Here is a 13,029-nt window from a genome sequence, read left to right on the forward strand (position 1 = left end):
TGATTTGCATATGGCTATGTCTGAACTGCAGTGGTGAAGTGAGCTAAAGAATGATGATGGATTCAACCCAGAAAAGTGAGTCCAGTCAGCAGATCCTGTGCTAGTAACTCTTGCACGGAGCTAGCAGGGGGTGCAGAGGCACAAAAGTATGAAATGGCAGTTGTAAGAGCATTCACTGTGCTTTTACGTAAGCCCGGGGGGCACAGGGCCACTGAAGTGCAACTGCTAATTGTAAAAACAGAGACGCTACTTTGCATTCATTTGCATGCATCTACACCAAGGTTTGGTTATAGTATTGCAGATTACTGAGCCCATCGGGTTTGCCATATATGCTAAAGTGCAAGGTGCTAATTGTGCTTCAGAATGTCAGCTTACTGAGTCAACCTAGGTTCAGATGTATGTTCGCTGAGCTGGTAATGTGTATGAGTATCTAAGAGATTTAGCATCCATTGCGATAAATTAATGATTTTTTGTCTCTACATGAATGAACACCATGTTTTTAAAAAAGTGGTTTAATAAAGAACGGCATGCATTTAGGACGGCTGGGCATATGCACATCAGGTGGACAGAGGATGCCTCCTGTGAATGACATAGTGTGCTTGTGCCATTATTTGCAAGTGATTTCCAGCTGCCATTTACATCTTTGATTGGGAGAGCCATGAGTCTTGCGAAAAGGATCTTTTTGAGGATGGGATTTCTTAATGCGCAGTTTAGGAATGGCTGGCAATACCTTCTTCTGTACAAGTCCAGTATGATCTGGATGTTGCTTTAGGACTCTTCAATTGAATTGAGGTCTTCTTGCCTACATAAAAACATGATTAGTTTTTCAGTGCAGTTTTTAGGACCATGGGATGGTTTGCTAAATGTTTCCAATTGTCCGTGGCCAGATTTAGTTTGAAGCACCCTACAGTCAAATACTCTGACCACGGTTTCTTCCCATTTATAAAAAATGTCCTTCAGGATTTATTGCATGGTATTTGGAGGTGATGCACAGTTTCTGCAGAAATAATGGACTAACCCCCACATGCATCAATCTAGGATTTTGCATTTCTTAAATAGCGAAAATTAAGGAATCGCTATTTAGGAAATGCAAAATCCTATGCATCAAGAAATCCTAAAAGTTTTTAGGATTTCTTAATTTTCGGAAATTGTGATTCCTTAATTGCGAATCGCAATTAAGGAATGGCATTACATTGATTCCTATGGGCCTAGAGGCCCATAGGGATCAATGCCGTTTTGCATTTTTTTTTTTGCACTCGCAATTTGTTGATGCATTGCAAGGGTGCAGAGGGGGGTCCAAAGGACCCCCCCCCTGCACCCCTGAAATGTATTTTCAAGTGCATGTTTCACACACACATGTCCTAAGGACATGTGTGTCTGTAACATGCAAGTTTAAAAAATGAATTTTTTTGCTTTTTTATAAATGTTCGCAAATTAACACGAGGGTCAACCTCGTGTTAATTTGCACTTCCAATTTCAAAAATCGCAATTTGTTAAAGAATGATGCATTGCAATTAAGGAATCGCACAAATGCGATTCCTTAATTGCATTTGCATTTTTAAGAAATGCAAAAAATAGCAAAATATGGCACTCTGTTTGATGCATCCCAACAAAGTATTTAGGAAGTGCAAACGGCCGAATTTACCGATTCGCACCGTTTGCACTTCCTAAATAAGTTGATGTATGTGGGGGAAAGGGTGCCCAGTTCTCCAGAGATTGTTTGTTCAAGCCAAATTCAGAAAGGCTATTTGCCCATAGCAGATGGAAGGTAGTAGCTTTGCTCTAATTGGCTTCTGAATGGCTTCAGTGATTGGGCTGTACAGGGTGTAGTTTAATTTGAACAAGGCGTAAGTCACTGCCTTGCACTTTTCTTCTGTGCATGTGATGTGCACCATAGGCTTGTTGTTTCTTATGAACCACACAGTCAGGTAATTGTAGCTGAGGGCAGTCCTTATTATCACATTTCTCTATCTCCGCTACAGCTTGTGTTTATTGGGGTAATGGCCAAATATGACAACATTTGTTTTAATGCAATTTGCTACTAGTTTGTTGGTGAGGATATACGCAGTTAATGCATCCGGGGATCCTTGCATTCCCACTTTTATGTAATCCATTAGTAACATATTGTCTGCGTACTGCATCAGGAATAGATGCGCCTGCCTGATTTCATGTACTGGCAGATTTGTAGTTTGTATATGTTTTCCGAGATCAGCAGTGTAGAGGTTAAAAAGTATAGGCACGAGGATGCAACCTTGTTTAAGGCCTTGATCATGTACACGTTGGCAGATGCTGTCTTTTGAATAACCTTGAAATGTGCCCGGGATTAGGAATAACGTGCAATTATGGCATTCAGAATCTCTTCTGGAATTCCTTAGCTTTTACTTTGTTCCAGAGAAGTTTCCTAAAAACGCCATCTAAAGCTGCAGAGTAGTCGACAAAGCATGCAAAGAGTGGGAAGTTCTTTGGCTTGGTATCCTGCTCAATCAGGTAAGCTAGGGCCATGATGTTATCAGTAGTAGAAGCCTCTTCCCTGAATCCTGATTAATGAATGGGCAGAATGCCCTAGTCTCTAGCCCAGATATCTAGACCAGTTAGTAATAGGCTTGCATAAGCTTTGGATTCAATGTCCAATCAATCTTTACTTTGAGCACTTTGTGTTATTGCCTTTTTTGTGTATTGGCTGTAAAATTGATCCCTTTAAGGATTACGGGACTGTGACATTTACAGAACAGCACTGGTAGAGAGATTTAAGGAGAATGGCCCAGAAAACATAGTCCTATTTGAATATGTGGCCAGGCAGCCCATTCGTGCCTGGGGCAGCAGGCGTTCTTATATTCTTGAGACTTTTTGATCATATTGCTGTAATCCCTGTGCATAGAACTTGTTGGGGAGCTAGTTCTGAACTGTTCCCTGCTTTTAAAGTGCAGGTGGTTGGGAACTGTGCTGTTGCATGAAACTGGAGGGTTAACATTGCCGACTCTGGTGGAGAACGTACAGTAGAGTGTTTTGGACATGCTAAATCCAAGCATCTGCTGAAGCTCCATTATGTCTATCATAAGAATGACCGGTCAAATGATTGACGTACTGCCAGAATTCAGCCTGTTTATGTTGATTCAAGATGATGTTGACATGTATCCATTGCAGATCTTCTTATTTATTTTTACACTGCCATAAACTCTTGTTGTGTAGTTTTCTGGCTTTTGTACATTTGTGGCATAGCTCCTCAGTCTCCTTTCACTTGTACAGGTGAATAGCTCACCTCAAAGTCCCTTTACTCTTTTTCACCTTCACACTTAAGCGTTGCCAGTGGCAGCCTTCCTTTTCCTTACTTTCTTGCTGCATACTGGTTGATTTAACTTGGAGCAACTGATGAAAGGCTGCTACTGTTAACAGTCTTTGTGAGAATATGCCCACTCCGGGGCAGTTGGAATACTCCAACTGCCAACTGCTTTTCCATACTGCCAAGCTTGAGATCTTTGTTTTCTTCTATTTTACTCTTCTCAGAAGTGTGTGATTTCTTCCCCAGTAGGGGAGCTCAAGATTTTTAGTATGTTAGGGATGGGCGACTGCCGAGATATCAAAGCAGTGAATGAAAGGTGGTCCCTGGACTGCTGCTGCTTTATTGAGAAATCCAAAAGTTGGTCCGATAGGGCTTTACTCATGAACACGTAACCCAGTGTTGAGCTCTTGTATGACTTGGGCCTTATTGTGGGTGGGAGACACTCTTGTGCAGAGTTCTGTTGATGTATTTTAAGGAATGTGCTTAACATATTGCTTATGGAATCGACAGGCATGTGTTTTCTCTCTTGACCTCTATGTTACAGGTGTTGAAATCGCCAGTTATTGTTATCTTACTGGTTGGGTGGGCTTGAATTAGCTCTTCCAAGGTAACCACAAGCTCTCTCATCTGGTCAAGCCTTGGACTATCTTTGTTGTTGAAGTACACATTTATTAACAGCATCAATGTTGTGTACCCCTGCAGCTTCATCACCCACCTTGGTACAGCCTGTACCATATTCATGGTTGGGTTGATTTTTACTGATGTTGTATACAGTGCCAAGTTAATATAGATGAATAGACCTCTGGAGGGTGTGCCGAAAAAGCTGGCCTACTTGGCAGGGTGCTGGAATTCTGCAAATCCTGGGATTAGTAGCAGAGCCGATGACCAGGTTTCTTGAATACATAGCAAGTCGCCACTCAGAGTAAAGTTCAATGCTTCCCTGTTGTTTATACCAGACTTGAGTCTACATACATTCCAGAATAAAATTAAAAGGAACAATAATGCTTTAATGTGAGGTGTCATCCGGTTTGCTTTCCGGATGCTAGGAATGTATTTAATGCTTCCTTTAAAGATTAACATCTAGCCAAACCCATTCACTTCTGCACCGTGGAGCGTGTGAGTTTGCTATGATTCTACGTGCTACCGTTGTCCTCTTTGGAGAGAAAACACACCATATTCTCAAGTTAGACAAGGCGTTACTGGGTGGAGCTGAAGGGATACCTCTTAATAAAAACGTAATTTATTGTTCCACTGGCTTTGTGCTGGAGTTAACCATCAGTATGGGTAGATACATTTCTTGTTTTGGTGCCTAAACCCAGATCCCCCATCTAGCGAATTGAGGCATTTCTGTTGTTATCTTTTGGGCAATGGTGCTGTTTTTCCGGGTAGCTGTTGTTGCTTCTTTCAGTGTGTTGTCACTCAAAGTTTTCAATTGTACCCGTTCCAGGTCAGCTGATGTATAGTAGGCCAACTCTGGAAGGTATTGCAGAACTAACAAGATGTTTGACCTATTTAGCGTGCCGTACTCCCACGTGAGTTGTACTCTGGGATAAACACTGTAATGCTATTATTTAGTGGCAGTTTGTGGGTTCTCTAGTATGGACTGGGCCATTGTTCTAGACCAAAGATGTTCTATTTTAGGTGACTGGTCTGTTGCACACATCAGGGGTGTGATCAGAGCATCCTTGTCAGATGTAATTGGTGTCCTCACCACTGAGACATTTAAGCTGAGTATTGTTACAAGTTGCCTGACCAGGCTTAGAGGCGAAGCATTAGCTCTTGCCTCCGTGTATTCTGAGGGGAGTGGAGCTGTGGGTTGCCAGGGCCCAAATGATGAGTGGGCTAAGGAAGTTGCTTCTGAACATGCAGGTGTTCTATGTCTTGCCATTTGCTTCTAAGCGGCTGTGGTTCATGCTTCATGTGAGGTGCATGATTTGTTGGCAGTCAGCTTGTTCTGAAAAGGTGGAAACAGCTTATTCCTGTTTTGTGGCAGAGTGAGACACATACTATGTTTCGGCCTTCATTGCTGTTGCTACATGATCCGTGGTGGATGAGGCTGAGTGAGTGTGGGGTCCTATTGAAAGGAGGCATTGTTGTTTTTTTGTTTTTTTGCATGCTTTTTTAGCTGCTTTTTTGCTCTTCTAGACTGTGGTTTGTCATAAATATGAAAATGGTGCACTAGTCTTGCCAGGTATCATGGTACTTCTGTACCTCAGTCTGCATTCCGTACATCACTTCAGTAGTGAACTAAATATTAATAATGAAAATTCAGCGAGTCGGTTTTTAGAGTGTTCAGAAGAGTGGCGCACAACATGTTATGGTAGGGTAATAGTCAAAGAGTTTTTAAAAGGATATTTTGGTTGGTGCTTCTTGGCCAGAGGAAAAACCTTAACCTCTGTAAAGAAAGAAGGACAGGGACCTCCTTTTCCGTGAATTTAGGCAAGAGTCCAGAGCACACAATAAGCATAAACAGACTGGGTTGTCTGAAAGTAGTGATAGTAGGGATAGATCGGACAAAGCGATAGTTTTCAAAGGTTTTATTCACCCACAGTGTTCCCAACCTGGGAATCACTCTTAAACACAAATCCAGCCGACACGTGTTTCGTCACAACATATGGTTGTGACTCTTCAGGGCTGATATGAATGATCGAGGACGTGGTCGGGGAACCGGTGATAATTCCAACCCGGTCCTAATCGGGTGGTCTATAATTTAAACAGGCGGCACCAATCGGGTTGCCGGTGCCATTCTGTAAATAACAGGACTTGTTGTATCCACAAGTTCTGGAGAGCTGTGGCCGTATTTCGCCAAAGTAGTTGCATCGACCTCAAACGGTTTCCGAGTGCGGGAACGTGTTTAAGAGTGATTCCCAGGTTGGGAACACTGTGGGTGAATAAAACCTTTGAAAACTATACGCTTTTTCCGATCTATCCCTACTATCACTACTTTCAGACAACCCAGTCTGTTTATGCTTATTGTGTGTTCTGGACTCTTGCCTAAATATTAATAATCTTCTGCATTTATCTGCAGACTGCTACATGGTATCTTTCCCTCCTGTATATATTTCCCTCTCCCCAGTGAGATTATGCAAGGACCACTGGATGTATGAAACAGCTATGCATACAACCATGGATTGTTTACCTTTTACACTTTAAAGTGCTCCATTGCAACTTAGGGTCAAAACATTTACCTCAAACAAGATAACACCTAAATGAAATACAGGAACATCTAATTTCACTTTCTGAAGATGACTGTTGCTGCTTCTTAGAGAATAGCTGCCTCCATTTGTATGTTATATCTAGATCAGGTACTCTCCATTATACTGTTCCATGGTATCCATCACCCCAGTGGATCAAGCATGTTTTTCAATGTAATGCACTGCCTATTTTAAAGTTCAGGAACGCTACTTTTCTAAATGGTGATAGATCTGAGAACATACCAAAACTAATCAATTTAAATTTAATATGTGTATTTTTGTCACTAATGGATAGAGTATTAGCTTCAACTAAATTATGTCAAATCTCCAAACTCAGAGAAATGCCTAACCTAACTCTGTATACCTATACATTATAATGGTTGTTCCATAAGTATAACCAGGCTGTCCACAATGTGCTTTAGTCTATATTTATCCCTGTCTAAGTGAATAGAAGAAGTATTCTTTTGGAAAATGCCTTATGCACAATAGAACAGATTTTATTTAACATAAGCAGTGCAAAGCCAGTATACATACAGAACAGCAATTACAATTTTAATTCTTTTAATTTAAAGAATGAGTTTATTAACAGATCTAAAATTCCAGACCTGCAAGTGCAGATATTATGCTAACATCATTTAGGACAATAAAAACACACTTGTCAATGTTAGAGACACCTAAGCAAAAACTAAATTGAAATTCAAGAATTACTTACTTATACCTACTACCACTCCTGGGGTATATGCCATCAACCAGGCCTCTCATGCCGTCTCTGTCTTAGGCATTTCTTTTAGTGTGACTCCAGGCCAGCATCTTCCGTGCAAAGCTGGCGCCACGCCCGGGCCGCTGCCGTGCGCTGGTTTCGCGGCTCTCTTCCACGCACGTTCTCTGTTATTGGCAGTGGACAGTGAAATAAATTCACCCCGTAGCACTGCCTTGAGCGCTACCCATTGAGTGGCTTTGGTGGTGTCTCTGTTGGCATTGTGTAGGAGAAATTGACTGAGGGCAGCCTTGATCCGCTCGAGCACGGCTGGACTCCGAAGTATGCTGTCTCGCAAGCGCCAATGTCGTTTAGGCCCAGGCGCGGCCGGTATTTGGAAGGAGGCTACCACCGGAGAGTGGTCCGATAGGGAGGCCGGGAGTATCTCGACATCCGCGCCCGAGACGCTAATTGGGAGGAGCACAGGAAATAATCGAGTCTTGCGTAGGTTTTGTGGGTCGCTGAGTAGTATGTGTACGGCGTGGCCTGCGGATGTGCGTTTTGCCATAAGTCGATCAAGCCCAGATCTGCCAGATTATTCTGACACGACATCGACAGAGCCCCTACCTGGCCGGTGCGCTGTCCGGAGCGATCCCCGGTGTTGTGAAATACGAGGTTGAGGTCACCTCCTAGCAGAATGTGTGGATGCGTGTTGGCTGTGGTCGCCTCTAACGCTCTGTGTAAGAATGCCTCCTGGCCCTCATTGGGTGCGTATATGGAGCCTATCAGTAGTGTCTGCCCCACTATGAGAAAGCGATGTACTAATAACCTGCCTTTGATCTCAGCCTCCTTCTGTAGGACACGCTCCCCCAAAGGATTTGGCCACCAGGATCGCTACTCCAGCCACTTTCTTGCCTGCAGAGGAGAAAAATTGCCATGGGAAGGCGCGGGATTTAAGTCTGTGGTGGTCTCTGGCCAGTAGGTGTGTCTCCTGCAGGAGGCAAATGTCTGCTTTTGAATGTTCTAGAAAAGAGGGAGTCGCCTTGCGTTTGACTGGATTATTAAGCCCTCTCACATTAAGTGAGAGAACAGTTAGTGGACGTGTCATCGTAAGCCGGCATGTGGAGCCGCTGTGTGCCGCGCTCGGGACATGGAGGTGAAAGGGAAAAGACAATTCCGCTCGGCGCTCGTGGACAAGGAGGACCCCGCCCCCGCTCCCCCCACCCCTACCCCTGACTCCCCACCGCCCCCAACTCTTGCCAACCCCAACCCTGGTCCCCCCCTAACCCCAACAAGGAACCCCCAAAGTAGTACAAACCCCAAACTAGAGATCATTGTCCCGGCCCTATACAGTCTGTTCCGATGCCGACCAGCCCAACACCGCAGGAGTGAAGAACGTCCCAATCCTCTACCCTCACTGTGACCCCCAACACCCGCAATCAAAACGGATGCTGGAGAACACGACACCAGGAGAAGGTGGGTAACAAAACAAGGGAACCCAAGGTCTTGGGGAACACAACTCGTCTCCTCTGGCTTCTTGGCAGCTGACAGCTTGACACAGACGAGACCGCTAAAACGAAAGAAGGAGACAAGATTAAACACACCACTACTACTATTACCAGTGCCAAGTACACACACGAACCACCGACCTCCCTGCTTATCCCAGATAATAAACGGGAGTGGCTTGATACGAAACAGGAATTCTTCCACTGCAATCGTATTGGTTGTTTCTGGCGTAACCCCAGACCAACCACGCCCCCTCGGGAAACACCGAGAATAACGAAGGGGGTGGAATTCACAATTCTGAGGACAAAAAAAGACAGGGGAAAAATGGTATCAAAGGGAATACGAAAGACACCCAAAAAAACCCTGGAATCTAAAAAAGAACACGAAGGTAGCACAAAAACAGCCGTTATTCAGCTCCTTCGTGAAACCACCCAAACACAGCGTATAACAAGATGGTTTGGATACAAAAGGGATTATAACGGGACGTTAAAACACAAAGGAAACGCAGCCGCGAATCTCAGAACGTCACCGAAGATCAAAAACAGGTCTTCAATAATGGGTTCAGAAATGCCCAAGGGAATAGGAAAACAAGGGAGCAGGGGAAAAAGGGGATCAAAACCCAGCACTAGAAAAGACTGCTGGAACGGAGCTCAAAGGAAGGGAAACAAGGTAGAACCACAGGAACAGGAATCACACGGCAAGGGACCAATAAAGAAACCAAGCACCTGTTTCCTGTTGGCAGCCCCCTTTTAAAGCGAGCTCTAGGGAGCGTCCATAAATTCGCATATACACTTGGCACTTTCAAGAAAAACCGCTAACGGGGAACTAAGCAGAAGGAACCAGGCCCCCTTGAACCCCAACAGTACTCCCTCTCGAAAGCCTCTCTACAGGCCTTGGCTTCCCAGGCTGCAGGCGATGAAACTGACGAACTAACCGGGCAGCATGAACCCTACTTGCCGGAACCCAAGAACGGTCCTCTGGGGGATAACCCTTCCAGTCAATTAGGTAATACAGCCGTCCCTTCATCCGCTTGGAATTCATAACAGTTTTAACCTCATACTCCACGTTATCATCTATTAAAACGGGAGGAGGAGGTGGCAACTCTTGTGAAGTGGTGACGTATGGCTTCAACAAAGAGGTGTGAAATACAGGATGAATACCATACTCAGCCGGTAAAGCCAACCTGATCGCAACTGGATTCACCACCTTCTGGACAGGAAAGGGACCTACAAACCGAGGCTGTAATTTTCTTGGTCCTGGCAACTTCAGATTCTTCGTTGATAGCCAAACCCTATCCCCAACTGCATACAGAGGAGCTGGCCGTCTATGCCTATCTGCCTGTACTTTCATGGCTTTCTTGGACTCAAATAAATGCGCCAGAGACTTCCACCAAAACCAACGCATACACAGCTCTTTGGTCTTATTGACCCCCGGATGCCCAACCAAGGACGATGAATGACAATATGTAAGAACCAGTGTACGCAATTCGGGGGAAACAAACAACTTCTTTGCCTGATACAATAACCCATCCTTTAACGTGATTCCAGGTTCCAACAGCCACGGAGCCAGATCTAACTGCTTCATTTCATCCTGCACTTTAACCATGAAATCGTCCATAGAAGCACAACCAACTATCTTATCACCAGGAATCATAAAACAGGACTCCTCCGTCTTGTTACCTTGTGACGGATCCGCATAAATCCGAGATAATGCGTCAGATTTCCCCTGTTGAGCAGCTGGCCTATACGTGATGGTAAAATCATATTCATTGAAGAATAGCACCCATCTCATCTGTCTGGGAGTTAAAGCCCTAGCGGACCGGAAAAACTCCAAGTTCTTGTGATCCGTATAGATGGTAATGGGGTGACGAGCCCCCCAAAGGTAATGGCGCCATTCCTCAAAAGACAGCTTTATGGCCAATAGTTCCCTTTCGGCAATTGTATAATTCTGCTCAGCAGGTAGTAGTTTCTTTGAAAAGTACGCAATTGGATGCATCAACCCAGATTCATTGTCACGATGAGACAACACGCCCCCAACGGCTAGCTGGGACGCATCCGCCTCTACATAAAACGGAAGAGCAGGATCAGGATGCATCAACACAGGAGCAGATGTAAAAAGCCCAATCAATCTTTCCAAAGCCAACTGTGCCACAGGTGTCCACTCAAACACCACTCCCTTCTTCAGCAATGAAGTCATAGGCGAAACAATGTCAGAGAAATGACTGATAAAACGCCTGTAGAAGTTGGCGAAACCAAGTAGCACCTGTATATCCTTAACACATGCGGGTATGGGCCAGTTAACTATAGCTTCGATCTTCCGGGGATCCATCTTTATACCATCCGCAGATATCAGGAATCCCAAAAGCTCAACATGTGTTGCACCGAAAGTGCATTTATCCAGCTTGACAAATAAACGGTGTTCCAACAACTTAGACAAAACCTGCGAAACATGAGCATCATGTTCCTCAAAGGACGGGGAAAAAACCAAAATATCATCAATGTAAACGATCACACTGACATCCAAAAACTCACGCAAAACCTCATTTATAAAAAACTGAAAAGCGGCAGGGGCGTTACACAAACCAAAAGGCATAACACAACATTCAAACAAACCAAACTTAGTACGGAACGCCGTTTTCCATTCGTCACCCTCGCGGACGCAAACGAGATGGTAAGCGCCTCTTAAATCAAGCTTTGTGAACACCTTGGCATGTCGCAGCTGGTCTAACAACACCGGTATAAGAGGTAATGGGTACTTGTTCTTTATTGTGACCTTATTCAACGCTCTGTAGTCCACGCAAGCGCGAAGATCACCCTCCTTCTTCGGTATAAAAAATATGGAGGAAGACACAGGCGAAGAAGAAGGCCGAATAAACCCATTCTTTAACATCTCATCCAAATACTGCCGTAGATGTTTCTCCTCCGGCTCCGACAACGCATTAACCCTACTACAGGGCAAAATGGCCCCCGGAACCAAATCAATACGGCAATCAAAAGCCCTGTGTGGTGGCAATACACACACCTGATCCTTATCAAACACCTCCTGATATGCCACAAACGAAGGAGGCAAATCGTTCTGATCGCAACCACTCGCTGCACAAGACAACGGAGACACCCTATCAGTCGCCTCACAATAAAAGTGAAGAAGACAATACTCTGAATCAAGCGTAACCAGCCTCCGCGCCCAATCGATTCTGGGATTATGGGCCTGTAACCAGGGTACCCCGAGTACCACCCCAAATGCTGGTGCAGCAATCAGATCGAAACAGACCGTCTCAGAAGGCCCATTATCAAATGTCATCAACAAAGGTTCAGTTTGTCGTACAATCGACCCAGAGGTTAACTCCGTGCCGTCAATAGCCCTCACGGGTTCAGGTTGTTTCTTCATCACACAGGGAACCATCAACGACTCGGCCAACCCAATGTCCATAAAGTTCCCTGTGGCCCCACAATCCAATAATACCGACAAGGAAGCTCTACCCCATGATGAGTAAGCGAAGCAAGCCGATACCGTGAAATGATGCGGGACTCTTTGAACCGCCCCTTGTACGTCATATGGGTTACAAAGACCTCTTTCATGGACTAAAGGACTCTTGCTATCTCTTCCCACGAAAGCCACAGCCTTATTCTCCGGCATCCGGGACGGTTTCACTGGACACTCTCGAGCAAAGTGTCCACCCCTCCCACAATACAAACACAACTGCAACAATCGCCTTCGCTCCTTTTCCTCCTTGGATAAGGGACCCCGCAGCCCACCCAAAGGCATAGGTTCAGGATCTGTTTTCACGCCCCCATTCTCAGATGTTTCTCTCTTGGTTACAGTGGTCCTTGGGGGTTGAAACCTGATTTTTTCCCCTTTTCTTTCACTCATATGATGGTTGAGTTTGACAACCAAATCTATGAACTCAACACAATCTTCAGGGGGGTCTACAACCTGAGAGACTATATCTTTTAAGTCCTCGCACAAGCCCTGATAAAACAAAGAGGTTCTTTTTGCCATGGGCCATTGTGTCTCTGCTACTAGGCGATTGAAAGTAGCCACATAACCCAAAAGATCCTGCTTACCCTGCCGTAGCTTTAACAATTCAACATCGCTTGCCTGCATAAAAGCATGCTTAGCAAACAGACTATGCATCTGGTTCTTAAAGGCCGGGAAACTATTCAACACAGCGTCATTGTTTTCCACTAAGGGGACCGCCCAACTAGCTGCAGTACCCGAAAGATATGAGATCACAAACGCTACTTTAGTAGTGTCATCAGGAAAAGCGGTTGGTCGACACATGAAGTGCAAATGGCACTGGTTCATAAATATAGCATATCTGCTGCTATCCCCGGAAAACCTCTCTGGAGCTG

General features: G+C 44.7%; 1 protein-coding gene across 19 annotated transcripts in view; it reads left to right on the forward strand.

Annotated features, from left to right (window-relative positions):
* The window catches only part of NRXN1 (neurexin 1), a 1,652,744-nt gene that overhangs the window by 37,222 nt on the left and 1,602,493 nt on the right, over positions 1-13,029 (forward strand). The gene's annotated exons all lie outside the window — the stretch shown is intronic.

Source organism: Lissotriton helveticus, chromosome 6, assembly GCF_964261635.1.
Source record: "Lissotriton helveticus chromosome 6, aLisHel1.1, whole genome shotgun sequence".
In the NCBI taxonomy this organism is placed as follows: domain Eukaryota; kingdom Metazoa; phylum Chordata; class Amphibia; order Caudata; family Salamandridae; genus Lissotriton; species Lissotriton helveticus.